The sequence below is a fragment of the Lutra lutra genome, unplaced genomic scaffold, assembly GCF_902655055.1.
Source record: "Lutra lutra unplaced genomic scaffold, mLutLut1.2, whole genome shotgun sequence".
NCBI lineage: Eukaryota > Metazoa > Chordata > Mammalia > Carnivora > Mustelidae > Lutra > Lutra lutra.
The window spans coordinates 346883-361228 of record NW_025923843.1 but is presented as its reverse complement, the minus strand read 5'-3'; the positions used below and the strand labels follow the sequence as shown (position 1 = coordinate 361228).

The window sequence follows — 14346 nt, the reverse complement described above, 5'->3', positions numbered from 1 at the left end:
AAGGGAAGCTCTGAGGCTGTGTTTCTGGTCCATGTCTGGAGGCTGCTTTCTTCCCACCTCAATACTGGGACCATTTTGAGTATAATACAGAGAAGAATCCAGAGCTGACCACTTCACAATGGTCATGGTTGTGGCATCTTCCTGGGGAATGCACCAAAGGGGAAAGAAGTAATAAATAGTTGTGGGCTCTTGACTGGTCCAGTCATTTGGAGTCATGGAAGGAGGCCATTGTGCTCAGAGCTTGAGAAGAAAGCCCCTGGCTGCTAATGGAATGAAGGTGACTATTTTTTTTATGTTATTATTTTGTTCTCTATATTTTTGTTTCTGGGAAGAGAGAGTAGCAGGAATAAGGCATAAACAAAGAAAAGCAGACATTTGAAAGGTGATTTTATAGAAGCCCCCAGACACAAGGGTTCCCTCCTCCTGCCGGGGAAGAGTTTAGTAGTCAAATCTTCCCCTATGGGTCACATTTCATCCTGCATTACCCAGTTCCTGAGCTTTTCCCATATGCAGGGCATTGCGAGAGCTTCCAAGGTGCATAAGACATCTGTAGTCTGCATTTAGAGTGGGGTGAAATGGAACCATTGGTCTCCATGATCTCTAAAGTTCTCTAATTGTAAGTGGAAGGAGCTGGAAAGCACCAAGGAGCGGTCCATGCCCAAGAAGTGGTCCTGGAGGATGAGTCCTCAGGTCCAGGCTGTGGTCTCCCTGTCCCATCTACCAGGGGGACTGCTGCTTGGCCTCAGGGTGGGAGGCTCCCCTGGACATCCGGGCCCTGACCCATCCCCATAGGGAAAAGGGGGGAGTCAGGCCCAGAGATTCTTCTGGAAGTCCCCAGGCTTTCCTTGCCTTTCAACATCTGAATGTGGGGACGCAGAGAGTGTCCTTTTGTCAGTCAAGAGGGAGACTGCCAGGGGGCTCTGCCTCGCCCCAGCGCCATCTTGTATCCCCAGGAAGGCTTTCATCCTTGTGTCTTCCTGTTTCAACAATGGCTTTGTTGACTGTCGCCAGCGATGTTGAATTATCTCCCCCCCCCCCCCGAACAAAGAGTGCATTCAGGTGAAGTTATTGGTCTGGAACAGAGCCCTGGTCGATCACTGTTGTAATTATATTAATGACAAGTATTCTAACATAATTACAATTCTTAGAAATAGAATGCCCAATAAGCATACAGTGTTTGTAGTAACTATATTCCAGTTACAAGGAATGATTTTGTTTCCACTAATGATGGCATCGCAATCACAAGGCTGGGTCTTTAGATCAGCTGCCAGATCCTGAGTACCAAAGAGAAACGAGAGAGGAAGGTGAAGAAGGCCGATGTGGGGTGAGTCTTCTGCTCTCGGCCCAGTTCTCCCAGTCAGGAGAGACTCCTTCTTTCCAGTGGAATAGCCTTTCCTGGGGACAGCTGTTAACAGGGCCATATCCCCACCTCTACCAGGCGGGAAGGGACTCTGGTCCCTGAATGGCTTTGGAATCCGCAGGCTCCATGGCAGGAGCCCCCTTCAGGCCCGCACACTAATAACGGTGATCCACAAGGAAGAAAGGTGAACTTGCGTGGAAAAGAAAAATCCACTGACAAGAATTTATCCTCCATAGATGATTTTACTGTTATCTCTCATCTAAACTGAAAAGCAAAGTCAGCTGCTGAAGCTGTTCCCTGGGCATCAGACCAGATGGGCTTTTGCCAGGAAGGCCCACGGTGCACGGGCTTGGAGAGAAAGCTCCTACAGGCCCGCTCTGCTAGAAGTTCAAACAGCATCTCCTCCAGGGAGCAGGCATAAGATCAGAAGAGGCAAAATGAATTCTACCTGATTTCCAAAACAGTGCTGGAAAAGGTTCTTCCCATATTCCCTCCCACCCCCCTGACCCAGACATGCATTGTAGACAACATGGGAATCATAATGTCTGCCAGCACCCATGGTCAGTCTTCTCCAAGAACAAAGAGCCAGCAGGGTGGGCAGGGTCCAAGCGCCTGGACTGAGACAGGGCAACCCAAAGGCATTTACCACCCCCCACGGGACTCTGGAGGGAAATCGGGACAACTACCTTGTCAGTGATTCTGGCAAGAAGAGCCCTTCCTGGGGCCTGACCCAAGGGAACAAAACCACCTTCGCCATGCCTTTCACCCTCCTTTGAGAAAACAAAGCCAAACGTAGCCAAAGAACTTGCTTCCAACCCGCGAGCCACCCCCCACTCCAGGTCTCCATTTCCGGACTGCTGTGTCTCCAGACAATTGCACTTTCCATCAATCTCGTCTGCCCCACCACCCCCCCACTTTGAGGTTATGGGTATTTCCTTTCTGTATTATTACGTTGCTCTCTCCATAAACCAGCCCATCATAGATCACACTAATGGCATTATAAACTTGGGGAACAGCAAGAAAATATATGGCGCGTTAGATTTTTGTATTGGGCGCCACAGGTCTGAGAAGGTGAGTGTAAATTTAGGAGGGAGATTTGGTTAGGGCTAGGGCTGGCTTCTTTGGAATTGATGGGGGCTGAGGTGACATTCGTGGCTAGAGCTGTGCCCCGCAAATCATTTATTCCTTCGCTGCCCCTAGATGCCGCCCCTGCCCCGCGCTCCCCTAGAGCTTCACAGTTCCCTAGTCTTGCTGTAACAACAGGAGAGTTAGGGCCCTTATCATGTACACACACCAGGGGCTGTAAATCCACAGACCTCCCGCCCCCTTCCCCAGGCAACACCAGCCCAAGGGCAGTGTTTTCTCTCTCAGCTCAGCAGCACGCTTTGTGTCCTTGTTCAGTTATTTAAATACGCATTAAAACCTCTGTATAAAGCCGCCACTGGCATGCTGGACACGGCGGATGGAAAGGCCTCTTTTTGCTTTCCTACTTTGGCATGATGTTCCCGCTCCCTGGAATTAGCAGTGCTCTCTTTACTTCTGCGTGCATTTCAGGGAAAACCAAAAACATGCGTGGGGCTGGGCAGTTGACCTGGGCCCCCTGCAGCCAGCGCCTGAAAGCCAGGACGTTCAAGATTTCCTTGCACCGCAAACCACTGCCACTCTCAACCTGCACTTCTTACGACTGCAGAGTGTCGCCACAGGCAGAACAGGCTCCAAGGGAATCTGGCTCCGAATGTATGCATTTGTGTCCACGTAATCTTGTTAAATGCAGGTGCTTTCCACCTCCGAGAGCTGGCCCTGTCACGTGATAGCTCAGAGAACTCTCTTCCTTGAAAAAGAGAAGAGTGTTGTGTCTTTGAGGAATTCTGTATGGGGGCCTCGAGCATCATCTGGGGACAAAAGTCAGGAAGATGATCAGGTGAAAATATTTTGTTCATCATTGTGGGAACTGAATGAGGTAATTGGCGTCCTTGGTTCCTTTGTCATGAACGTGGGGGCAGTTAGATGTATTGGGCTGTGAAACAAAATAGCAAACAGGAAGGCACGTGGAAGGTGATGGAGGGGGTAGATTGCTCAGTGGATGGAATCCACGAACCCCTTGTGCTAGAATCATGAGAGCATCACTCACTGCCTAAGACTGTACCAGGTAGCCATGGGCCAGTTACTAAAATATTAAAATACTTCCCTACTGGGAGATAAATGGCCCCTTCCAGAAGGTCCCTTCACCAACCAGCCCCCTCCAGTTTTCGTGCAGCTGATCCATGTTTGAATGTCACACCCAGAGCTAGATCAGCTCTAGAGATGGGAAACTGAGCTTTAGAAAGTCTTTACAGAAAGGCTGTAAATGGTGTGTCCCAGGCCATATATTGGGTTAATAATAGAACTAGGACCATAGAACTCACTGAATCCAAACCAGCCTCTTCATTCTGTGGCCGAGGAGACCCAGAATGTCTGGGGGACTTGCCCGAAGCCACATGGTTGGCTGGCAGAGGTCCCATCTCAGAGCACAGAGCACATGCTGCTGTAGGCTGTCACCTTCCAGAAGAGGGGACTATTGTTAGAAGAGCAGTGGACAGACACAGGGCCTCTGTCCCTGTTCCCTTCTGTCTGGGACATTTGGAGCTGTTGAAGATATCAGGCTCTGAAGCCTAGAAGGGGGAAAAGCTGGACTGTGGGAGCTGATGGGGTATTGGTGGAAAAGCACACAGAGGCGGGAGTGGGGGAGATGGGTCCTTTGGCAGTGATGTAGGAACAAGGAGTAGATGGGGGAACAGGTGCAGCCTGAGTGGGCAGCGGGAGACAAGGAGAAGCAAACATTTGTTGAATGCTTGTTCCCTCTGTATCAGAAGCTTTATAGGTGGTAGTTCATGGGAACTACCCCTGCACCCCTCCACCACACACACCAAAAGCTCTTTGGAAGAGGAGTTTTTAATCCCGACTTAGAATTAAGCCAAGCAATGATTAGAGCGCTTTAAGGCTCTGAAATGAGCAGGAGGAAGACAGGCTTGCGTTCCGTTTCGAGACTCCCCAGCTAGTTTAGCGAAGGACTCTCAAAGGTGATTGTCTGAGCCCCAGGCCTTGGTGGAGGTGCTTGGAAGTGAGGTCTTGGGACCCAACTCAGAGAGAACGGTGGCTTCTCTGCCACTTCCCACGAGCCTCGGCCCTAGAGGTGGTTTTACACCTGGAATCTTGGGGCGAGGCAGGTCAGGATCTGAAAAGCGGGGTGGAAGGAAGGGACAGTGTGGTGGTGACTGTCCCTTCATGTCTTGCTGCCTAGAGAAAAATTGCCATTTTAAATTTCAATTAGGAGGGACACTGGGGTCAACCATCAGTGCCACCAGAGGAAAAGGGGCCGGGCCCCGCCGTGGGCCTCTCCAATTATTAATGAACTTACTCTCAGACCTGCCAACCTTTTTATATGCAAACTAGGCCTTTATGGGGCCACTGGCAATCAGGACTCATTAAAGAACACGCGCCAAGCCTCAGTGAGAATCTTACCGGGGAAGAGAGGCTTTCGGGTCTGCCCACGTCCTGGACTAGGAGCAGCCCAGCCCCAGGCAACGTGCCAGTCCCACAGGAGGATGTAGCGGGACTTCCGGGAGATCCTTCCAGACCCACCACTTCCTTGTGAGGGGGTCCTGGCCTACCAGTAGGAACTTGCCTCTTTCATTAAGGGGAGGAGAGAGAGTGGGTTGGCAGTTACCTTCTTCAGCTGCCAACACATCTGCTGACGCTGAGCCATGTTTCCACTCCCTGCCTCAATTTCTCCTTTGCAAAGTGGGGTGGATCCGTTAGGTTGGTCCAGAGGACTCCCAGATTCCAGCCATCTCCTGAGCATTGTTCATGGATGGGAATAACATTTAGCTGTAGGCGGTGGGAGCCAGCCATGCACGACTTCTCTTCCTTCAAATACAACCGTAGACCCAGCTCCCTGACAGTGCCGATGTGGATGGAGCAGGAGGGGAGGGCAGGCTTGGGAAGGCTTGAGGCAGAGGAGAGCTGCCCCAGGGCCTCAGGAAAAGAAGAAAGTGCAGTCAGGACCCTCTGGCTTGAAACTCCCTGCTTTTCGTAGAACTTCTCTCTTGATTCTCCAACATCACACGTCCTGCCCGTCGTCTTATTCACTAAATCGTTCTTGTCTCTTCTGGGTCCTGCATTCTCATCTTGCTGGGGCAGGTGCTGGGGGGTGAGGGGGGTGGGAGGTTGCTGAGGTGGGGGCACAGGATGGAGCTGTTAAGACCCTCTCCATGTGGGACCCCGAGGCCACATGCCCAGTTCATTGCTCCCCTCCTTCTCCCTTCCTTCTTCCCTCCTGCTGCTCCTCTGTGTTTTCATTGATTTTTAATTGTGGAAGAACACACACATGAAACCTACCATCTTCACCAGTTTTAAGCACCGTTCGGTGGCATTAAGCACATTCACACTGTTGCGCAACCATCGCCACTATCCATCTCCAGAACGTTGTCATCGTCCCCAACCAAAACCCTGTCCCCATTAAACACTGACTCCCCAGAAACCACTATTCTGTCTCTATAAATTTGATTATTCTAGGTGCTTCATATGAGTGGAATCTTGTGATCTGTTGTCCTATTGTGACTGGCTTATTTCACTTAGTATAATGTTTTCAAGATTCAGACACACTGTAACATGTGTGAAGATTTCCCTCCCTTTAAGACAGAATCATATTCTGTTGTCAGTATATATCACGTGTTGCTTATCCATATGTCCGTTGATGGACGCTTGGGTGGCTCCCACCTTTTGGCTATGGTGAGTAATGTTGCTATGAACAGGGGTGAACAAGGATCTGTTCTAGTCTCTGCTTTCAGTTCTTTGGGTGACATATCCAGAAGTGAGAGACAGCTGGGTCTGCCAGGCCTCTGCTAGCTGCTTTGCAGAATAAATGTACGGGCACCTGGAAGGAGGAAAAGGGTTCGTTGAGTGGGCCTGGGACATCTGCTCCCCTGTAGTAAGGCCCCAGGGTAATCAGGAAGGGCAGAGGGGAGACCACCCCAAATCTCGGAACAAGGACTGGGAAGAGCTGAATTGAGTCCTTGGATCCCATCTGATTGATGGATAAGGAAGTTGAGTCTCCAAGTAGGGGTGTGATGTGCTCAGGGTTCCATAAATTGTCAGAAGCGTGGCGGGCACTAGAATGCGGGTCGTCTCTCTCCCCACTTTTAACAACAGAAGGGGCTCCTGTTTGCCTGCAGACCCAGGAGGGACAGCTGCCAGCTACATGAGTGCCTGAGACCCTCCTCGGTCCAGCATTCCCCCACAGCTCCTTCTGCCTTGCTCTGCTGGGCAGGAGGGCTGGGGTTACAGGACAGCAGCCCCTGCCCAGAGCTGCATCCTTAGAAGGCTGTGTGTACCCTGCTTTTGATGGCCAGCCTGCCCAGAAGCCATCTGGTTCAGCATGACCCTAACAGTGCCATAACGGGAGTCATCAGCGGGATGCTGGGACTTGCCTGACATGGCGGGGGGTGGGGGGTTCAGGCCCTGCTTGTGTCTGCAGAAGGTGTCACTCCTGCCCGTGCCCATCAGGCCTGGCATTACTGACTCTTCTCCACCCAGGTCCTCAGAATCCAGCTACATGTCAGCCCCCACCTCTGGACAGAGGGCAGAGCACCCACACTCTGTATTTGACCTCATTTTTCCCCACAGTCCTCCCTGGACATAGCTGATGACCTCAGGGGAAAAGGGCCCAGTCATTTTCTCCATCCCCCAAGGTTCTCTGGGCCCCACTCCAGCCTGAAGGATGTGTGCTCATTTGCTAGCATCCAAGAGGTGGTCCATGTGCCTCTGCTCTGAGGGGCATTTCCTCAGGGTCAGGGGCTACAGAGTGCAGTCAGAAGCTTCTGGATTTTAAAAGTTCTCTGGAGCTCATTCCCAAATATTCCCAACTGCCAAACTCAGCCATGCATGGAAGACCATCCCGGGCCCTCCTGCTGTGGTCAAGACCCACCTTCCAGAGCTGGGGCTCAGGGCTCACTGCAGAGCTGCTCTGGTGCATGTCTCAGTCCCAACTCTTGGCAGCCTAGGACTGAAGCACAGGGTGCTTCAAAGTGGGGCATGGGACACCCAGCGGCAGAGTCTGTCTCTGCTTGCGTGGCAGGGGGGCTGGGAGGAGACAACCAAGAGTATCAGAGTCCTGAGGGCATTAAAATGGAACCCAAAGAGGGCAGGGGACAACCTCAGTGAGAAGTGGCCCCCCAGACGGTGACAGTGGGATCTGGGATTTCTCGGACCCGTTCCCTCTCATATAGAGGCCAGGGATGGGCAGCAGTGTCTAGAACCTTCTGTGGGTGTTTCCGAGGGAAGGCGGAGCAGGGCAGACATCTGGGCTGTGTGTGGAGAAGCTCCTGCGCCTTCCTCTTCCCGCTCCCCAGCCAGAGCTGTGCTGTCTCTCCCGGACTGCCCCCAGCTGCTGCAAATGGATAAGCTCCTGGTGCTGGTGGAGGTGCTCAAGCCCATCACTCTGAAGGCCAAGTACCTCCTGCAGCCACAGTCCGGGCAGCCGGTACGAATGCATTCTCAACATCCAGGGCACGGAGCAGAGGGTGCCCGCCCTGCGCTTCAATAGCTCCAGCGTGCAGTGCCAGAACATCTCTGTGAGTGCCCCGCCCCGCCCCCTCCAGGCTTGCTGAGCCCCTACCTCTGTGAGTGGCCCCGCCCACCTCCACCCCTTCCTTGTTCCTCTCCAGAGCCAGGTCTGCTCAGCTGGGCAGGGTTTCTTCAAACACCCACAGAACAGTCCAGCCCCCTGTACAACTGCTCCCTCCAACCCTGCTTGCCCCGAGCAGCCTCAGACGCTAGCCCCAGAAGAGTGCTCTGGGCTCTGAGGTCACCAAATGTCGGCAGTGGCTTGGTGACAAGCCCTGGGGCTGCTGAGCACTGTTTGTGGGCAGAGGTATTTATAGGGCATCCTAGGCTCGTGTCCATCCTCCTTCATGAGACATGCTCTGGAGTCCCTGGGCCCCTGTCCTCCCACCAGGGCTGATCAGTGTGCCTCCTTTGACACTGCAAAGGCCCACTGCTGCCTTTAGACCTACACAGAGGCCATCTCCCAGCACAGAGGCTTCGGAGACAGACTAGACACCTGCAAAGGAAGCAGAGGAATAGGAGGGAACTAGCCAGAAGGGTGCTGCTCAAATCAGCATAGACCTGCCCATTGTTTAGAGAACCCACAACATGTCTGTGCCCCCCCAACAATGGGCTAGCAGCCCCCGGCTGTCACCTGACTCCTGGGTATCATGCAGCGTGCCCCACTAAGGTCTCCCAGCTAGCTGAGGGGCCGGGCTGGATTCAGGATCTCCTCCTATGTCCCTCTGCCTCCCATTCACCCTTCCTGTTGCTGCTGGGGACTCGTATATGGTGACTATATTTGGGGATGTGATGTACGCCCAGGAGAGTACTGGATAAAGCAGTTCATGGGCGCACCTCACTCTCCCTGCAGGAAAAAGTCTAGGAGTAAATGGAGCTCAGAGAGGCACACATGCTTGCCCAAGTTCACTCAGCATTGCAGGGACCGAACTAACAACTGATGGCCCAGCCTCAGGAACCCCAGATGTGTCCCCATAGCTCCCACATGCACAACTTTCCCCTGTCCTGGCAGCCAGGCTGTTTGGCAGATTTCTGCAGCATTCCAGATTAAACCTGCAAGCAAATGGGATATTAAACATCTCCTGTTTCCTCATAAATCCTGAGGCCAACCAGACCAGCCCCAAGGGTTTGGCTCAAGTGCTTCTTTCCCAAATAAGTTAGTTTGTGTGGGAAGGAAAAGCCGGATCCCCACATGTGAGTCAGTGGAGGGCAGATAGGGGTTTAGGCCACAGAGGAAAGTCTGTTTTGTCAGAGATGCTGCCCCAGGGAATCTGGTCCCAAGGTGTCAGTCAGGAGGGAGGATAGAATTGTGGCCTCTGATGATTGAGGTGCTGTTTCCCAAGATTATACAAGACTGGGCCTCGCGGGCCCTGGGCTTCATCGGGCTCAGCTGAATAGATGAGGTTCTCCCCATATTGCCACCTGAGTTCATACTATAAACTTGTCAGAACTCAATGCTTTGGGACCCATTGTCCACAGCACTCCGAGTGAAGCCCGACTCCATGAATGAACCCACTCGGGGTCACATTGTCCTGACTGTGTGGGCAGCGTTGGAGCCTCCTGCAGACAAAGGCACAAAATGGAGCCCTGACAGGTAGATGGGTCCCCTTGTCCAGGGTACCCTGTGGGGGTGCCTCTGCCAGCATCTGAGGCCCCTCACCCACCAGGGCTTGTTCTCAGGACCTAAGGTCGCTGCTCCCAAAGCAGCTTGGCCTTTTTAATTTTAATACCCTTGTGAGGAAGGTGATGGGCAAGTTTTTTCTGTACCATTTTAAGGTCTTAGAAATGGAGGCAACAGGGGGTGTACCCCACAAAGGGTAGATTCCCAGAAAGGTCGCCTCTAGCTCCCAGGACCCCCTGGAATCATGCAGTCCAGAAGGGCTCAGGTCTGACTTTTCCCAGAAGCCTCTCTTTGCAGGGATCCCAGTGGAAATGCTGGTCTGGGCCAGGATGCCACTCGCCACCCAGGGACTTCCTTAAAACACTTCAAGGTCATAGGCAGGGCCAAGCCTCCTTTCCCATAGTTACTGAGGACAACATAGTATCAGGGCAGGAAGAGACCTGAGAGAGTGTCTGTACTTGATTCTGTGACAGAGGGGATCTCTGCAGCCCAGAAAGGGCAATGTGACCAGCCCCAGGTCACACAGTAAGGAAGCAGCCAACTCAGAACTTGAATCCAGCTTCATAACACACACACACACACACACACACACCCATCAAAGGTTGGGTAAGAAATAGCAACTGAGCTCTTTATACCCAGCCTGAGTGCCATCCCTGGGAACAGGCCTGATGCACCTCAGAGAGGACTGTGGGAGGAGTCCTGTTGTTTCATTTCCTCCGTCCCTGAGCTTTCTGGAATTGGTCAGTGGGGTGGGGGAATCCAACAGAAACCCTGGGTTCGTGATGGTAGAAGAAGGTGGGTGACAAAGAGGTCTCAGAGGAGAGCAGAGAAGGAAAAGAAACCCCAGAAAACTCCTCGTGGGTGTGACCCTGGGCTGGGTGGACAGTCCAGACCACATTTTGGGGACAGGCTCAGGGCCATCGCCCTAGCCCTGGGGGAGGGGCCGTGGGAGGAAAACAGGGCAGCTCACAGGTGGCAGTCAGAGGGAGGAGCAACTGTGGGGCTTCTTGGCCTCCTTTAGACCAAGGCTCCAGGGAAATGACAAGTGCTACTAATAATAGTGCCCGGGACCCGCCCCCCCAGTCACTGGCAATCAGGAGAGCACGTTGGCCGCAGGGGGCAGCCAGCTCTAGGCCCGGCTCCCACCAGCCCACAGTAGCCTCCCATCTTCTCCTGGTGTCCCAATTTACCTCCTGCAAAACAAGGATGAAGAGACCAGTGGGGAGGTTACTTGACCCCACCTCCACCCCCCTGCTTTCCTGGAACACGGCTGGCAGTGGGTCTGCTAAGCCCTCCAGGGTCCTGGAGAAGGGCACGAAGCATACACATGTTTCTTTTTTCCATTGTTCAGATCTGTCCTCCCGAATGGTAGCATTTTTCAACACGATATCTCAGAGCTCAGAATAGGGAACAGTTCGAGGAAAGAACATCCGAATTATACAGGTCTTGTCTTTGCTTTCCAAGGTAGAGGTTTACGCTTTCCCAAGATAATGAGCAACGTCACCCCCGAGCTGGGCTGTGGCGTGCCAGACCTTGATTGAGACACTTAACCTCCTGGCCCCGGAGAGCCTGAGACACTCTCTCCTCAGCTCTAGCTTTTGTGCAGATTAACTGCCCGCTGATTACAGAGAGCTCTGTCAATGCTAAGTGCAGCAGAGGTGGGAGTCCTGGGGGATGGGAGCCAGTGGTACAGGCTCCCCAGCTGTCGGCCCCCTCCCCCTGCAGAGCGCATGTCCTGGGGAGAGAGCCTCCAGGAATGAGAGTGACCTCCCTAGAGACGGTGGGGGTGGTGGGGAGAACCCAGGGTTAATTACTTCTATAATATTTCCTAGTCAGGATCCCTGGAATGGGCGATAAAATGATAAAGCCAGGCCTGGGATATTCTGAGCCTTGATGTCTTTGATTTTCCATTTTCCTCAAAAAGTGAAGGCATGTAAACACACACATGCACTCCAGAACACATAAGCATTCTCGTATCCACACGGCTCCATATGTACAAGGGTCTGGTGTGTAAACACTCCATAAGTGTCTGCTGTTATTACTTCACATAAACATAAACACAGGAAACACAAACATATTTTTGAACAGCATCCCCAAATGTATACGCATAGACATAAAACACAGTAATATTGGAGCACTCAGGCTATGTGACAGGGGCTGTGCTCGGAGCAATGACGGTTACCTCCCACCCTCCGAAGAGTCCCGTTACATATGCACTGTTTCTAATCCCACCTGACATATGGGAAAACTGAGACTTACATCATCAGCTCACATGCCCATAGGGGGTCCCTGCAGAATCCCTTTGTGGCCGTGCGTGTGTGCACAGGCATGTGCACACACGTCTGAACACACAGATCATACAGATTTGTGCTCTTAGCTCTTCTCAGGCCAGCTGCGTGTGAACTCATTTGTGTACCCAGACACACGCATGCACACATATGCACAATTTCTTGCCTTGCTCTCTGGGGGATTTCAGGGCCTTCCTGAGAGAGGCCTGTAGGATGTATTGGTTTTTGGCTGATGGGCCGCTGGTCACCACCTGCTGCTTCCACAGACCTGACCACACCCCAGCCTGAGAAGCAGGAGCCAGTCTTGTGTCCTGACTTACCCCCCTACCCACAACTCACTCCAGCATCCCTCCTAGAGTAGAGGCCAGAAGAGCCTGCAGCCAGCCTTTCTTGCACCTGCCCTTTGAAGGGCTTTGAAGGAGGGAGATGGGAAGGGAGATGGGAAGGAGAGGAAGTGGAACTTAGCTAGAAGAAGGGATGGGAGGGAAATCTGGAAAGGTGTTCTCTCCCTCTCCCCTTCCCTACCTCCTCTCCCCCACCCATCTCTTACTCCTACACACCCCTCATGCATACCCTTTCTGCAGAGAGTAGGGATTCTCTAGCTCTGTGCAACACCAGAGTCACTAGAGTGGTTTGCTTGAAATGCATCCCCATCTCCCAGTCCAACAGGTCTAGGGGGAGGCCCTGAGATCTGCATGGAGGCCCCCTAAATGATTCTCATGGATGGGGCCCACACACCTCTCTGATGACCACCAGTCCAGAGAGGACGAGGTTTTGTGAGAAAGCTCAGGACGCCTTAGAGCAACCTAGTCTGAGCCAGAAGCAAGAACAAAATCTCTGGGGAGCTGATTACTGCTCTACGTGGCTAAGGGTTTATGAATCACCAGCTGAGTTAAGCGTTCATCCAAGGCCCCACTGCTGTTTCTGTAGGGCTGGGAGCTTTGCTTTATGCTATGGCTTGAGCCCAGACCTTGGTCCTGGCCCAGGTGTCATGGGTCACAAGAGAGAGTCTATGAGAGGGTGCATGGTACAGTGCGAACCACCATCACAGTGGGGGAAACCCTGAACATGGCTCCCTGGCCTAGGCACGTGTCTCCAGGGAGTTAAGGAAAGATCTGGTAGTGTTCGTGTAGATGAAGAAGGCTGGATGCGATCACAGTGATGTTGTGTGTAAGGACAGCCTCATGGCATAGTCCCATTGAAGCACGTGCTGTAACTCAGGAATTAGGGCAATTTCCCTGGGGATTCCAAGCATTCCCCTCTAGAAACCTCTATGAATAGGATCCAGGGGGGAGGCAGTGGGACAGGCCCCGAGAACCTCCCCCAGGCTGTGCACTCCTGGGGCGCTGTAGCTGCCCTTCATCTTAGTGAGGCACTAGCAGTGGGCCAGCCCTGAGGAGGAGACGTCTGCTGCCTCCATAATATCCCTCACACCCCCCAATGCCCAGCCCCTCCAGAGTTCAACTAAGTTAAGAGTCTTTGGCTCTGCAAACACCACTTCAAACCAGGTCTCCTGGACTGAACCCCTCTAGCAAATTGTGAGCCCTCAGCCCCTCCTTGTTGGAAAACCTGTCTCCTTCCCATTCTTCCATCCACCTGCTGTGGAGGGCAGAATCTGGTGGAATAATGAGAAAATCATCAGGTAGGAATTGGAAATGCTGCCATGGGCATGTTGAGAGTTCCTGCCACCTACCCTCCTTCTCTGGAGGTTGAGAAGTGTCTGCTATCAGAGGGCAGACATTGGTGGGCTGGCACCTCCCCCTCCACCCTCTCTCCCTTCTGCCCACCTCCCCCCCCCCCCCCACTCAGTCCCAAGGCAGAGACCCAGCCAGGTGGGGCACTGACTCTGAGGAGAGCAGGGCAAGGAAGCAGGGCCCAGCTCGGACTCTGTGCAGGCGTAGAGGCAGCTCCCCCACGGGCAGCCACAGAGCTAGGGCCTGGCCTCTTCCAGCCAGCCAGTGCCTTTGGAGTCTCAACGCACATTCTCAGGTTTGGCACCCAGGGCGTCCACGGGATTTCCCTCCACAACTGTAAGCCCCACCTAGCTCTCCTCTTGTGCCCAGGGGACACAAGCCATGGAGGAAAGACCAGGGAGGAGCAGCGCAGAGCTAAACATGCAGAGAACAGGGCTGGGATCCTGGTTCTGCTAGCTAATTGCTGGGTTTCCCAGGGCTAATTCATCACTAACGTCATGCCTCGGCTTTGTTCTCTGTGCAGTGGGTCTAAAGTTCCATTTCACAGGGGAATTACAAGGACCGGATAAGAGAATCATGCAGAATGCTGGCTCCATGCCCAGCTCCTGGGGATCTCACAACCTCCTCGTCCATCTTCGACACTGTTAAAGCCATTTGCGTCCACGTCTAGGCCAAGGGGATTGCTGCTTCTCGGGTTTATTTAGGTCACCTGGTCTCTTCACCTCCCCACTCCCCACTTTCAGCAGAGCGACCCCCTCAGGCACCCCCAACCACGCTCCC

At 53.1% G+C, this 14346-nt stretch overlaps 1 pseudogene; it reads left to right on the top strand.

Moving 5' to 3' along the window:
• Positions 1-14346, top strand: part of LOC125092689 (plexin-A4-like) — a 62967-nt pseudogene that overhangs the window by 28908 nt on the left and 19713 nt on the right.